General features: G+C 40.8%; 1 protein-coding gene and 1 pseudogene across 6 annotated transcripts in view; both read left to right on the top strand.

Moving 5' to 3' along the window:
- The window catches only part of Utrn (utrophin), a 521,188-nt gene that overhangs the window by 103,813 nt on the left and 402,554 nt on the right, over positions 1-14,821 (top strand). The gene's annotated exons all lie outside the window — the stretch shown is intronic.
- Positions 6,954-10,733, top strand: LOC109688179 (small integral membrane protein 12-like; annotated as a pseudogene).

The raw sequence follows: 14,821 nt of genomic DNA, 5'->3' as shown, positions 1-14,821 counted from the left end.
ACCACTTGGGCTACTCTGTCAGCCTATAGTAACTTATTTCTTGTTGTTCCATTCAGTCTCTATAGTCATACTTTAAAAATTATAATTATATAATATTTCTTAATTTTTGTTCTGCTGTATTAATTTTATGTGATTTCATAAACGTTTCCCTGAATTTTGCTGGGTAGTTAGTTTATTTAGCTGTTCCTTTTTTTTAGTATTTGGCTTATTTCTGTTTTTTTTTTTTTTCTAGAATTATAGTTAATAATGAAAAATTGTCTGTATTGATCTGTAAAATGGAGATAGTGAATTGTTACTAGGTTGTTGTGAAGATTATGTAAGTGGGTAGAGAGAACCCATATAACACTGAGTAACACGTTACTGTCACTACTACCAATACAGTCCTCAACCACAATACTCTTGCCATTTGGGCTGGATGAGTCTTTGTTGTGGGAACTGTTCTGTGCATGGTGAGTGCTGAACAGCACACCTGGCGTCTAATCCCTAGTGACAAACAAAAATGTCCTTCTAGTGACAAGTGTCTCTTAGGGACAAAATGGCGCCCAGTTGAAAGACCCTGACATTAGCAGTCACAACCTTCTGGCACGACTCTCAGAGTGCTGGATAAGTATTTGCTATTTTTATTATTGGCCTTGGTCTCTTCCTTCACTTTAGTTATTTATTTCTGATAAATCCCTTGGAATATAATTTCTGAGATGAGAGGTCTAATTTTAGGGCTGCTGACACGCATCACAAGTGCTCTACAGAGGACTGAGTTAATTTTAATACTTTGGTGCTATTAGTTTATATAAATGTCAGTGTCTCTGACATCTGTCCATGTCCAATTGCTCGTTCTTTACATTTTTTCTGTCGTCACTTTCTCTAACTATGGGCCAAGCCAAGCCCATTTCCTGTGTCTCTTTAGTTGTATTGCTGCATATTATGATTGTAGCAATGGCGTTTGTCTAATCACCTTTTTTTTTTTTTTTTTGGCACCACTGGAGTTTGAACTCGGCCTTGGGCTTGCTAGGGAGTTCTACCACTTGAGCTTCACCTCCAACCATTTTTGTGTTGGTTATTTTTGAGATAGGGTCTTGGTCAGCCTGAATTGCGATCCTCCTGTTTAAACTTCCCTGAGTAGCTGGGATGTCAGGTGCATGCCATAGTGTTCAGCTATTGGTTGAGATGGGGGCTCATAAACTTTTTTCCTGGACTAGCCTAGAACAAAGATCTTCCTGATCTTCACTTCCCAAGTGGCTAGGATTATAGATGTGAGCCACTGTACCCAGCCTCTCACCTTCTTTTTGAGTCATTCTGCTATCTAACCCTTCCCTTTCATAACCACATCTGTATTAATTTTTTTCAACCTTTTAATAGCATCCAGGTAAAAACATTGATTTGAGGTCCTTTCAGACTGTTGTGTCATTCCCACACAGTTCCTTGCTGTAAGACAGTAATTGACAGTGTCCTATGGTATGGACATCTCAGAATTTAAATATAAGGTCACACCCTCCCTTTTGAAGGATAATTTTGTGGAACAGAACTTAACTTTGTATTCTGTGATACACTACATTGAACAGACATGGTAACCCCTGGTGTAAGTCCCCATTTGGAAATAATCCCAACCCTAGTTGTAGAAGAGGCTGTTGGTGGTGTTCACCTCCATCTTGTCTTTCCTTGCCCTGGGACTTGCATCTGTGGACACCAGCATTGCTTTGCTCTCGTGCAGTCTCTGTATGGACAAGTTCACACCTGGGGTGGGCAGGAAGCACCAGCCCCCACTAGCCCACAGCCAGTGGCTGCTGAGTTATGAGTCCTCCAGGAATCTTGAATCTTCCTTGGGCTGCTGTTGAGATGAGCATTTCACAGTGGATCTCCAGGTGCCCAGGTGGATTACAATTCAACAGTCACTTCCTCCACAATGAGCCTTGTCTTGGCCAGCCTTCCTTCCTTCCCTGCTTCATTTCTCACTCCCCATGAGTGTTTTGTGGGATCCCATCCAAAATAAACTACTGAGGCTTAAATCGTCTCAGGGTCTGCTTCTGGGGGAACCAAAATAAGATGTGTTAGCCAACTTTCCCCTTGACCTTGACTGATGAAAGAAGAGCAGAGATCAGACCTTCAGAAATCTTCTGAAGACCTTCCTAGACTGCACAATGAGATGAAAACCATGGCAGGATGGCTTCTAGTGCCTCTGGGTAGTGTAACTTCCTGTCTTCTTCATCACAGCATGGCTGACTTAGGGACTTGAAGGACTTCAGAAAGACTGTTTGTTGTTTGTGGTTTTTCCCACATGACTGTTATTAGGAAGGGGTGGGGGAGGGAGAGGGGAGCAATCTTTCTGTGTTGCTCTCCTAATTTTGTCCTTCATTTTGAGCTAATTATTAATGTGTTGGAAAAACATTTTTACCTTGGCAGCCAGAACAGTATTAGTTTTAATTTTGGGCTTAGTCCAGAGGACTGTGTTTGAGTGAAAATCATCCAGGAGTTGTAGGAAGAACAGATGGTTCTATTTCTGGATGCTAAAAGGGCCTTTGCAGGGCTACAAGGGGAGAAGTACCTGTCAGTTAGAGGCACAGGTCGATTCCTGGGATTATATTCATTATTCTGCCACATTCTTAGTTAAATTTAAGTAAAAAACAGGCCAAATTCCGTGTCATCATAGGAATCTGACTAAAAAGTCAGATTTGGCTAGAATATAATAACTGGCTTTTTTTAAATAGAAGAGGTGAGAATGCTGAGGACTTGGAGTGGGAACCCCACGTCAGGATGGAAATCCTCCTCTCCCCCCATGCATAGACAGAAGGAGTCCTCTCAGGGACGCAGCACGCTGAGCCTGTAAGGGGCCAGGCTTCCTGCCCCTACCTCACACCTTCCTCTCTGACCAGCACCTGCTGCTGTCTCTCAGCATACCCTATTCAGACTGCAAACTTCCAGAAGCATTTTTCATAAAGTCACATAGCTAGCTGTTCTTCCTCTCTGGCAGAATGTCGAATGTAGTTTCTAAAAAGTCAAGGTCACTGCACAAGGCTTTGATGAATTTCCCTCTAAGTGAAGGCGACCCAGAGTGAATGTTGGCTGGCAGAGATTTCAGATCATCTGTGTGAAAGTTCTTCCTCTGTTGTTCATGATTAATAACTGGGTAGGATGTAAAGCCAAATGATTTCATTGTTGAACACAGACTTCAAGGCCATGAGAAACGGCCTGTGCAAAATAAACTTTGCCAAAATGTGGTAGAAAGGGTTGCATCAACACCTGAATAGTTTGAGAAACAAGGCAGAGAACGAAGGAAAAAAAAAATCGATGTGCCATTCTTTATGTGACATGGAAGTTAACTTTCACTTGATGCAGTGACATAGGGGGTCCTCACCCCATATGACCTTGGAGGCTGAGTTGGCACTGTGACTTAGCACTTTAAAAGAAAGCCTCATTGAGGTCCTATGTGTGTCAGCTTGTTCAGAATGAACTTGTGCTAAGAACTGTGGCATGAACTAGTTGTAAGTAAACCTACTGTGTCATTAGCTCAGTTTTTCTGGAGTTTTATGTTGTATTGGTACACTATTTCATTGAAGTAAGATTTTGAATCAGGTTTCTTAGTATTTAGTTTGAATTGCATAAATGGTTTTCAAAAGAATTTAATAGTCACATATAATAATTGTGGGGCACACAGTAGCCCTTAAATTTAAAAATAGGTCAAGGTACATGAAACCCAGTATCATACAGAACTTTTTTTTTTGGCTTATCTTCTTTTCAGTGTGTTTTGTAGGGATTTGATTAAGTTAGGAAAAGATTGACTGCTGGTCTGCCCATTTTGACTTCTCCACTCCTTGACAGAACTCACTGTCCCTTCACTTATCAAATGTTTCTGTGTGTGTCCATCCTAATAGTGAAATTCCACAGCATCTCCCAGCTGTAACTTAAATCAGGATGGATTTAGTTTGAAATTGACACACGGAGAGCCTGATTTTTTCAGAACTGGGGTGGTGGAAGATGGTAGAGGACGGTGTGATTACTTATTTGCTTTCGAGCTGTGTCTTAAATCTCTCTTAGGCAGCTTCTAGGCCCTAGTTGAGCTGGTAGGAGTTTGATTATGTGGTGACAATAAGTATAGATGGGCAGAGATACAAACTCTTGACTCAGCCCTTCCCATTAGGATCTTTCCCTGTTTAAAATGAACAAAACAGCTGGGTATGGTGGTACACACCTGTAATCCCAGCACTCAAAACAGCAAGAAGAAACCTGAAACATTATAATTTTCCTGGAGTTGACTTACTTCTGTTGAAGAAGTTTAATTACACAGTCGACTCTTAATTTGTTTTTAGAAGAAAGATCAGGATTTTTCTCTTTTTTCTTAAGGATGCACCTTAAGAAAAAAGTCAAAAAAGGCTTTTTGGTAAATCAGTAATGTTTATCGTGTATTTATGGTGCTTAGGGAACTATGTCAGAGAGGCCAAGAATAAGACAGTTTCTTCCTTCCAACAATGAAGAGTCTCACAGAAGTGTCCACCACTTAGGCCTGAGATATAAAATGTTTTACATAATATAACTAAGGAATTAAATGCCATATGAATTGAAAAGGTGAGGATGGGGGAAAACTCTCTCTAATGATTTCACGAGAGAGGGTACCATGTGCTGTGGAGGCTGAAGGAAGCCCCTTTATGTAGAGGGCCAGAATTAATAGGGACAGCTGTAGGAAATCACGCCAAATACCACACTATGTAGGTATTTAATCTGGTACCAGATACACGTACCTGTTTTCAAAGGCAGTGGGTAATGTTCGGAGGTTTTGGTGAGAGGAATTTTGTGAGCAGAAGGTTAATCTGTGGAGGTGACAAGGCTATCAGGAGACAGGATAGTGTGGGAGGCAGTCATAGTACCTTGAAGAAGGCTAGTGAGGACCTGGGCATTGAGCTTGGTAGTTTGGGAATAGCTTGGCTCTGTTGAGCAATTAAATTGAGTTATGGCAAAGCTCACTGCATGGTGAGCTTTTTTTTTTTTTTTAATATGTAATATTTAAGATTCTAATGCCAAAAGCTGAGCTCACTGGTCTTTTGAGTGTGACTGTGATGGAAGGAGCTTGAATGTGGACGGACTACCCCTCAGTGGATCTACACCATTGATTTCTGGGTTGGGAACTCAGCAGGTACCTGCAGAAATTGCTTCTGGCTGTGATCTGTGGCTCTCACTGTCTCTCTTCCACTTTCCCTGCGAAAGGTAAAGGGAACATGGGTTAATTTTCCCTCCCTTTGGGTCAGTTTGTGTGGGGTTGTCCTGCGTAGGTTTTGTGTGTAGCTGCTGCTCTGGACAGCTGGGGCTGGAGGCTCAGATTCCCGGCTCTGCTCACCTGCGTCGTGTTTCTGCTTCCGAGGTTGTATGTTCCACTCTGTGATTCACAGGTGGAGGTGAATGCCTGAGACCTGCTGCAGATGGGGGTGATCTGGTTTCCTCTTGCTGCTGTTTGCCATTTGTATGAACTTGATGGCTTAAAGCAGCACACATTTAATCTTACAGTTCTGGAGGTCGGGAGTCTGTGGTGGGTCTCAATAGGATAAATTTCACATGCTGGCAGGATTGTGTTCCACTGGAATTATAGGTGCTTCAACAGGCTGCCCACGTTCCTTGGCTCACAGCCCCTTCCAACACAAAGTCCTTTTTATGTTGCTCACGTGGAGACTGTCCTTTCTTTTCCTTCCATCGAATAAAGACCCTCGTGATCACACTGGGTTCATAGGATAATCAAAGGTAATTTCCCTGTTGCACAGTCAGTTTATTAGCAACCTATGTTCCATGTTCACCTTCCCTTGCCACATGGCTGGATGTACCCACAGGGTTTTGGAATTAGGGCATGGCATTTTTCACAGAGAAACAAGGGAGGGAGCATGCTTTATTTTGTCTGCCATAGTGGATAACTCTTGATTTTCAGTTCTTTTTTAAAAAAGAACTGCTATGTAAAAAAATTAGAATGGAGAGTGGTTCTTCAGTTTATCGTGTTGTCTGAAATAAATTTCATCACTTTCTTTTGGCAACTAACTTACAGTTAATAAAAAAAACTGTAGACAAGGCTTTCCTTAAGTGTTTTTTTTTTTTTTTAAGGGGGTGTGTATGTGTTTGTCTGATGATGGGGAAAAGATAGGAATGAGCCAACTACTTTCAGCTTTGTGGACAGTGTCAGGTTGAGTTCTGTGGCAAATCATGAAGAGTAGATTGTTAGCAGAAATGTGTAAAGTGCTCACATCGTCCATCCTTTGCACTTGGCTCTGGAGCCGCGTGCCTCAGTTATGGGATTTAATGGTGTTCTCTCTGGCCATTTGGCAGGGTGGTATTAAGGAAACACATCCAAGGTAGTGTTCAGAGTGTGTGGGAAGAAAGCAAGTGAATGTGCAGACTAAAAGTGGAACTTGAATGACTTTGATTTTTTGAAAAGTGAAGATGTTCAGAGATTAGTCAACAAGTTTTTAGTTTTGAGGATCTGTGGATTCAATGGTAATTTGGTCAATGAAAGGAATTCATTTTCAATACATTCAAATAATATTATGGCAGGAAAAGGACATTTTATGTGCGTCACGTTCTACTTCTGCCTATCACCTGGGCAGTGTAAATATCACACGAATGTAATAGTCGATGTGTTCAAGTTGTATGGTTCATGGTTAATTTACTGGGAAACTCTAAAAGTGTACCTGTGGGAGATGTCACGTTCCAGAAATTTCGACCTACGTTTTTAAGAAGGGTTCATACATGAGTCAAAGATTTGTTAAGAAAATAATAAGTCACTTAGATATGTCACTTCTTTCTTGTTTTATAGACATGAATTAAATCTTAGTGGTAAGATCTTTTTCTGAATCATCTTAGAGACAATGACATTGTTTTTGAATAACATTTAGTTTATTTGGAATAGAATATTATAAAATTTAGAATATTTAGAATAAATATTTCAGGGTTAACAGTAACCCTGAAATCCTCAGGTTACTGTTAGAATGAAGGTAGGGTTTTGCCATGGACACACGTCTGTGCTGACAGTGTAATAACTGTCTAGCTATCCATGTGGTTCAATTCCACCAGTTCTAACTTTTCATGGAGAAAATTATCTCTAAGAAGATAGTTATTTCCTGGGCGAGAGCCAAGAGAAAAATTCCAGCAATGGTTAAAGCCCCCATATAAGGGCATGTGCGCGTTTACTACGGATAATTCTTAATGTCCTGAGAATTGGGTTTTTATATGCTCGTCACCACTTTTTCTTCCTTCCTTGCTTCTTTCCTTCCTTCCTTCCTTCCTTCCTCCCTCCTTCCTTCCTTTGTTCCTTCCTTCTTTCCTTTGTTTCTTTCTTTTTTTCTTTCTCTCTCTCCCTCCCTTCTTCTCTCTCTCTCTCTGTTTCTTCCTCTCTCTCTCAAGTGCTGGGTTTTGAACTCAGGGCCCCTTCTTGCTAGGCAAGCACTCTATCACTCGAGCCACACCCCTAGCCCTTTGGCTTTAGTTTGTCTTTAGATTGGGTTTTGTGCATTTGCCTGGGCCAGTCTTGAACTGTTGTTCTCCTACCTCCATGTTTGTAGTAGGTAGGATTGTAGACATGCACCAACATGCCTGGCTTATTTATTGAGATTTTTAGTGTCTTGCTAACTTTTTGCCTGGAATGGCTTCAAGCCACAACCCTCCATCTCTGCCTCCTAAATAGAGGCATGTGATTGAAGGCAAGTGCCACCATGTGCAGCCATCACTTTCTCTTCATTTCCCATGTAGAGTCATCACACAGGCTGTTGGGAATTATCACGTGGACATTTACAGTAGCCTAATGTTGGGCCTTCATTTCTTTAGTTCTTTTTAAAAATTCTTTAGAATCTGGAAGAAAGAACAAAAATCCTGCCATATGACAAATAAGAATGACGTTAACTAAAGGAACAATGAGCCTGGTACATAATAGATGCTCATTAAATATTTTTATATAAAAAAGGGAATAAATTGATCATGGGTTGTTGTTCCACAGGCTGCTGGGAGCTGTGTAGTCTGTGCTCCCAGCTAGCAGGTGAAGAGAGGGCCCAGGCCGAGGCGGGCGGGCAGGGCTACAGGTTATTTCAGTGACAGCTGTTTCTTTACATTGCCCTGTGTGGGGTAGCTGCTCAGTAAACTGTGCCAGCTATCTGATGTCACGTGGCCTGTGCTTTGGACTTCACTGCGTACCTATGCTCTCTATGTCACATTTTCTGTGACCTTTGTGGTCAGGGCTGTGGCTTACCATCTGGAATGGTTCATCAGGGGAAAGGACCCCCAGCCTGTGCAAGAGGAAAAGAGCACATCAGAGCTGGCTGAGCTGTTAGGTGAGGACCACAGGTGGTAAGCCTTAAGGACAAGCTGGAATTTGCCCCTAAAGCTGTCCTGAACAGAAAGCATCCAGAGAAGGATTAACGCAGATCACAGGGGCCTGTGGTCCACAGGGTCATCCGGCCCCAGAACATACTTCTCATTTGCTTTGCTACTTATTCTGGCCCCTCCTGCACCCCACAGCCACACAGCTACTAACTGCTCCTTTATGGCCAGACAGACAGCAGCAGCGGAAGGCTACATCCCTTGAGCAAGGGCCCCTCTGCTCAGGCTTGGAGCTTACTGGGTGCACTGCCGGGAGGAGTGTTATGAAATTAATGTTGTTCACATTGGCCTTCAGTCTCCCTGGGGAGGCAGTGCAGTCTTGAGTGGGAATGGCTGGATCTGGGTGTTTTCTTTCCAGTTCGCACTGGGAAGAATTTAAACATCACTCTGTCTTCCTCGATTAGTTTGCCCTTTTCCTTTGTCCTCCTTCTTCCTGGAGTCCTGCTGTCAGCTCAGGAATGGGATTCATTTTTGAAGAAGGAAAAGCATTTTTGTTGTCAGAAGCTCAGGCTGTTCACCTTGGGGCAGAGAGGAAGGTGTGTGTGATTCATTTGCTTGAAAATAGTCACCTCCTTCCAACCCTCAACACTTGCAGTGAAAACTGTGCTTTAAGTGGCTCTGAGAATCATCAAAAAAAGGGAATAAATGGAATAGCTTGTTTGTATGTGGGATTAAAGTTTAGTTTTTATAGCATGAATTTTTTTTCTTATTTTGCTTTTCGAAAGGAGCTTGTGTTGTATCTCAAGAAAAGAGAAACATATCTTCAACATTAAAACCATATATGTTGTAAACTTAACAAAAAATAAAGTTAGTGTCAGCCTAAGAGTTACAGAGCAGGACCTAAAAGAGATACAGGGATTCAAGAAGTGGTTTCTTTACTATCTTTGGCTTTAGGAATTTGTTTTTTTATCCTTTAACTTCTGTTTTGATCTTTCATAAAATGAGATGTTATGGTATTACTTTAAGATAAATGTTAAACTTTTTTTTTAATTGAAGAGCCATTTAAAAATTGACAGATCTAGCGGTGGTGGTGAATGCCTGTAATTCCAACACTCAGGAGGCTGAGGCAGGATAGCAATTTGAAGGCCAGCATGGGCTACATAGGGAGACCCTGTCTCAAAAAAAGAAAAAGTGTATGTACAAGTATATGGAAGTTATGGAATGTCTGCCTCTCCACTCAGTTTCTGCCTTCATGTATTCAAGTACAAGCACTGGTTTTCCTATCACTTTCAGAAGTTTGTGAAGTCAGTAAAATTTACCCAAATATGTTTATTTGCTTATTTTATTCATTTCCATGACTTTGAAGTCTGTAGAACTGATTTTGTGATGTTGAGGGTCAAACCTAGGGCTCTGTGCATGCTAGGCAAGTGCTCTACTACTGAACTACATCCATAGCCCCTGGTTTTCTTTGGCCAGACAGGGTCTCTCTATGTAGCTCAGGCTGACCTTGAACTCCTTATGTAGCCCAGGCTTCCCTGAAACTAGAGAGCCTCCTGCCTCTGTTTCTGGCCTCCCAGGTGCTGAGATTGCAGGTGTGTACCATTATGCCTTTTTTTTAAAAAATAAAAATACTATATGCATATCCAAAAGTCAAACATTTTATCACATAAAATTTCCATCTTACTCTGGGAGGGAGAGGGAATCCTTGTCATTGTGTGGCGTTTTGTTCGTGTGCATTTACTAGGCTTTAAGTTATAATAGGTATTTTTGTTGGCTCCTTTTAATATTAAACACAAGATCATATTATTTATATCTTTATAAGTTTTTTGGGCTTCTTTTTTGTCCTAACTAAACATTTAGTACTTTTTCATGCTGGTACCTATAGGTTTAGCATATTCTTTACATTTTAAAAAATTTTCTTTTTAATTAGCACCTAACAATTTTTCATATTTAGGGGTACAAAGTGGTGGTCCAAGTGCACATGTGTACTTAGCATATCGTTTTAATCACTTTGTTCTGCTTTGTTTAGCATGAGCTCACTTCCACAGACATACTAAAATCATTTGTAGATTAAGTTTATATTTACCATAGCTGGTAGCAGAAATAAGAAAAGGAGTGACATCCAAGTTGCTAAAACTGCTTTGTCCCCATCTCAGTAGCTGGGCAGAGCTGGGGGAGGCAGACATTTTGTAAAGAGGGGGTGTTGACTAAGAAAGGGGCCTGTACCTAACAGAACACCCACTGTGACTATTTACAATGCCTGAATCTCAGCAAAAATACCACTTGTACTCTGAATTCCTTTGTTTCAACAACATAACTCAAGAAAGTTTCCTACAATTGAAAAGAATAGACACTGTTTAGAGGCCAAGTTCTGCCTTTTAAGGCTCAGTGTGCTTTGTTTTAGTCTCTTCCTTCTCAAGTTAAGAAAAGTGGTATAAACAAAAGAAGGACCTTCTTTCTGCCTGATAGTGAGGGGGTGGGGGGGAAGGGAGGGGGTGAGGGGGTAAGGAAGGGGGGAGAAATGATCCAAACATTATATGCATATATGAATAAAAGGAAAAAAGAAAAAACAAGGGCCTTCTGGTAATTCTGTGCAAAGCTTCAGTAATGCTGAGGTATTTTGTATCTGGCTTATTTGTTTAGTGCCTATTGATAAAGCATCCGAGAAACTCCATGTTCTGGCATTTCAGTGGCTGTCAGTGTCCACTGTCACCCCAGGGGACCCCAATTCATGGATGCTGAAGTTGCTTATGTAAAATGGCATAGTATTTGCACAGAACCTATGTATAGCCTCCTGCGTACTTGAAGTCATCTGTAGATAACTTGCAATGTCCAATACAATGTAAATGCTATGGAAATGGTTGCTTACTGTATTGTTAGGAACTGATGACAAGGAGAGTGTCTGTGCATGCTTGGTACAGATGCGAGGTTTTTTCATGCAAATATTTTTGACCTGAGATTGGTTGAATCTATGGACGAGTGACCTACATAGGCAGACCACCTGGATTGGGCTCTATGCACCAATCCAGACAAATAACCCAATGAAAAAATGGGCAAAAGAACAGACATTTCTCTAAAGAGGATACACAAATGGCCAATAAGCCCATGAAAAGAGGTGATTGACATATTAATCACCAGGGAAATTCATATCAAATGCATGGTGAGATTCTGCTTTGTACACACTAGGATGAGTATAATGAAAAATATGGAAAGAACAAGTGTTGTGAGGGATGTGAGGCAATGAAAGCCGCACACTGCTGGTGGAAATGCACAGTGGTGTAGCAGACTTGGAAAATGATGTGGCACTTTCTTGGAAAGTTAAGCGTTGAGTTATTGTGTAACCCGGCAATTCCCTTCCCAGCTGTGTTCTTTTCTCAAGAGAAAAGAAAACCTGTGTCCACACAAAAAATTATCCAAGGATGTCCAATTATTCCTAACAGGTAAAAGTGGAAACTATTGAAATGTCTATCGCTTGATGAGTGAACCAACAAAATAAGGTCTTTGTGTGCAAAGGAACATTCTTCAGCCATAACAAGAGATGCAGTACTGATAGAGGCTACGCTATACATGAGCCTTCAAAACGTAATGCTCACTTGAAGGAGGCCTGGCACGAAAGGCCACGGATCAGCCAATTCCATTTATGTGAAATGTCTACAACAGGCAAATCTCAGAGACACAAAGTGGGTTCTAGGACTAGGGGGAGGGAAGAGAATAAGCAATGACAACTGAAAGGTACATATTTCTTTTTGGGGTGATGGCAGTGTTTGGAAATAGATAGTGATTGTTATCATACACCTTTGAGAATCTGCTAAAAGAACGTGGATTGTACACTTTAGATAGATGGATTTTATAACATGCAAATTATATCTTTGTTGACAAAAAGGAAAATACAGCATGGAAAATGGTACCATGCCTACACATGGTAAGCACTGTTACAGTAGCTAATTCTGCTGTTGCTGTCATGTATCATTATTATCTTGCAAAGACACTTCCTTGTAATGTGGTTCTGTTATTTCTAGTTCTTTCCTTCACATTGCCCGAATACTAGTGATTTCATGCTTGCAACATATTTTCAAAAGTCTGCACTGTGAGCAGGTCCTGGGATGGAAATTCTCTGAATTGTTGTGGGTGTGTGGTTTTGCCATCTGCTTACGCTGCATCTTTCTTGGTATAAGATAAAGGACTTCTTCACAGGTCATATGTTATTTATAGATTTTTCTTTTTTCTCTCTATCACTTAATCTGTCTGGTTGTACATTCAGGTTCTGTGATAGGGAGAAGGGAAAGAAACCAAGGCTATGACAATTCTATTGAATTCCTCAATCTCGATGATGGAATTTCCTTTGCATGTGTCCCCTCCCAGTGAACTAAGGACTGTCTTCTTTTGGGGGAATATGAGTCCAGTGTGCTAACATAACCACACTTGGATATTCTCTGAAACTATTTTACATAAGATATGTGTTAGAGATTGATTCTGTTTTAGATAGTTATTTAGGATAATATGTGGACTATGTTTACTAAAAGCACCGACACATCTTAAACACTGTGACCTTTTTGAACTAATAACAGATGAACTTTAGGGATATTTCATGGTATAAGGATTAAGCGATGCTTCTAGAAGTGCATACATTTTAGTCAATTACACTGTATAAACATGTCAGAATATTTGATTATGGCTCAGGAAATGCACATGAGCTATTATAGATCTAAAATTCATCTGGGCCCTAACTTTCCTTTCTGGATTTCCTTCCTCAGTCTTAAAGGGTATGTTAATTTCATTATTACCAACCTCCAGATCATGTCAGTTTCCTGATAGCTAGGCATCTCACTGACTTTTTTGCCAGGCTCTTTGTTTGGATATGTGACCTTGTTTGACTTGTCATCGATCACTATATGCGTATACTCCCTGTTGATTTGCCTGGCTACTGACTCTCAGTATTTTGCTTTTGCCTTTGATGGAGCTGTGACTGTGACTCTTTCTCGTTGGGGGGATCCACTCAGTAGGGGGAGATCTAGCCTTCCTGCCAGGCGGATGCTTGGGCCAGGCTTGCTGGTTGGAACATCCCCCCAAAAAAGACCTGAAACGTTGGTGTCCTATTGCCTAGCTTTTCCTCTTTGTCTGGTGGCTGCTTGGGATACCTCTGTCCTGTTCAGGACACATGCTGCTCTCTGAAAATCACCACCCTCTGCATAGCATGCTTTCTTTCTCCACAGGGGTAGCAGCCTTTTTATAGATTATAGTAGTTTTAACATAATAATTGCCAATTGCAAATACTGGCAATTTATACATTAAAGAATTATGTATACAACTGCTATAGGTGGCTGAGGTTATAATCTTTTACTAAGATTTTACTTTTAGTGAAAAGATTTATCAAAGTGCAAATGGTCTAGCTTTATGACTTGATTCATACGAATGAATCAATCATAGTTAATGATAATAATATTATACTGTGAGCTGCGGATCAGAGAAATATGTGTACCTTACTGTCATCATGAGTGGAATGTCTAAAGCTATGGTTTTCAAATTCAATGACTATATCATATTTTTCATACCAAGTGCATTTATTCTCCACGGTGCAAGCATAGATTATACATGAGCTGTGTAGAGACGAGTTCATCAGGTTCTGTCACTGTGGACTTCTCATAAATCTGTTTGTTTGAAATATGTACCACTTATCACAGTTTGGCATGGTAATGCGTTTGTGTGTGCACCTCTGTGACCCTGTGATCACTGGGCTGGCAGCATGCATGTGCGTGTGTGGGTGTAGGTGGGAAGCTGAAGCATGGACTGTTTCTGATTCTTCCCACTGTTAGTGCCTGGCACGGTTTCTTTTCTGGTTAGTCATGCTGTTCTGCTTGTGGTGGGGATGCTGCCGTGTGTGTGGCTTTGCCTCGTAACCCACAGAATCTGCTCACAGACCTGCACCTTGATTACAGGTCAGCGTGGCTCTTACTGGAAGTGGGAGAGAGAGGCTGGGCAGAATTGCTTTCTGCTGCTTGTCCTTCTTAGTATTTCTGGCTCTTGTATCAACCATCTCTGGTTTCTCCATTTCAGATAATCTTGCCAGAGTCATGATTCTCCCTGCTTCCACAAACACTGAGCTTTGGAAAAGAGAAATGGTTATTGGTCAGAACTCTAACCGCTGGGATAGAATGTTCCTATTTAAATCAATCAGGGGTCAATTTAGTTTTGTAATGAGTGTTAGAATGGCTTTTCTTGTCTGCCTTTAGGGACTGTTTTTATACCAGCTTTTCTTCCTGTTAATGTTTCTAGAAGCCAATTTGTCACTTGGACAATAATAAGAGGATCTTTAAATACGTGAAAAGATGAAATGAGAATGACAGTGGATCATCTTAATGTTGATAGTTTTAAAATTTTGCCAAAGTTTGAAAAGACAGGAGTTGTAACAAATTCACATTCTTTCTATTGAAGTGAGAACAGTTAATGGCTTAGATCAAGTTATGGTAAATATATACTTTATTTAGACTTACTGAATACATTCAATAAACTCATTCTTCAATTTTTTATTGATATCCTGTGTTGG

The sequence above is a fragment of the Castor canadensis genome, chromosome 1 (genome assembly GCF_047511655.1).
Source record: "Castor canadensis chromosome 1, mCasCan1.hap1v2, whole genome shotgun sequence".
In the NCBI taxonomy this organism is placed as follows: domain Eukaryota; kingdom Metazoa; phylum Chordata; class Mammalia; order Rodentia; family Castoridae; genus Castor; species Castor canadensis.
This window is presented reverse-complemented; position numbering and strand designations above follow the sequence as displayed.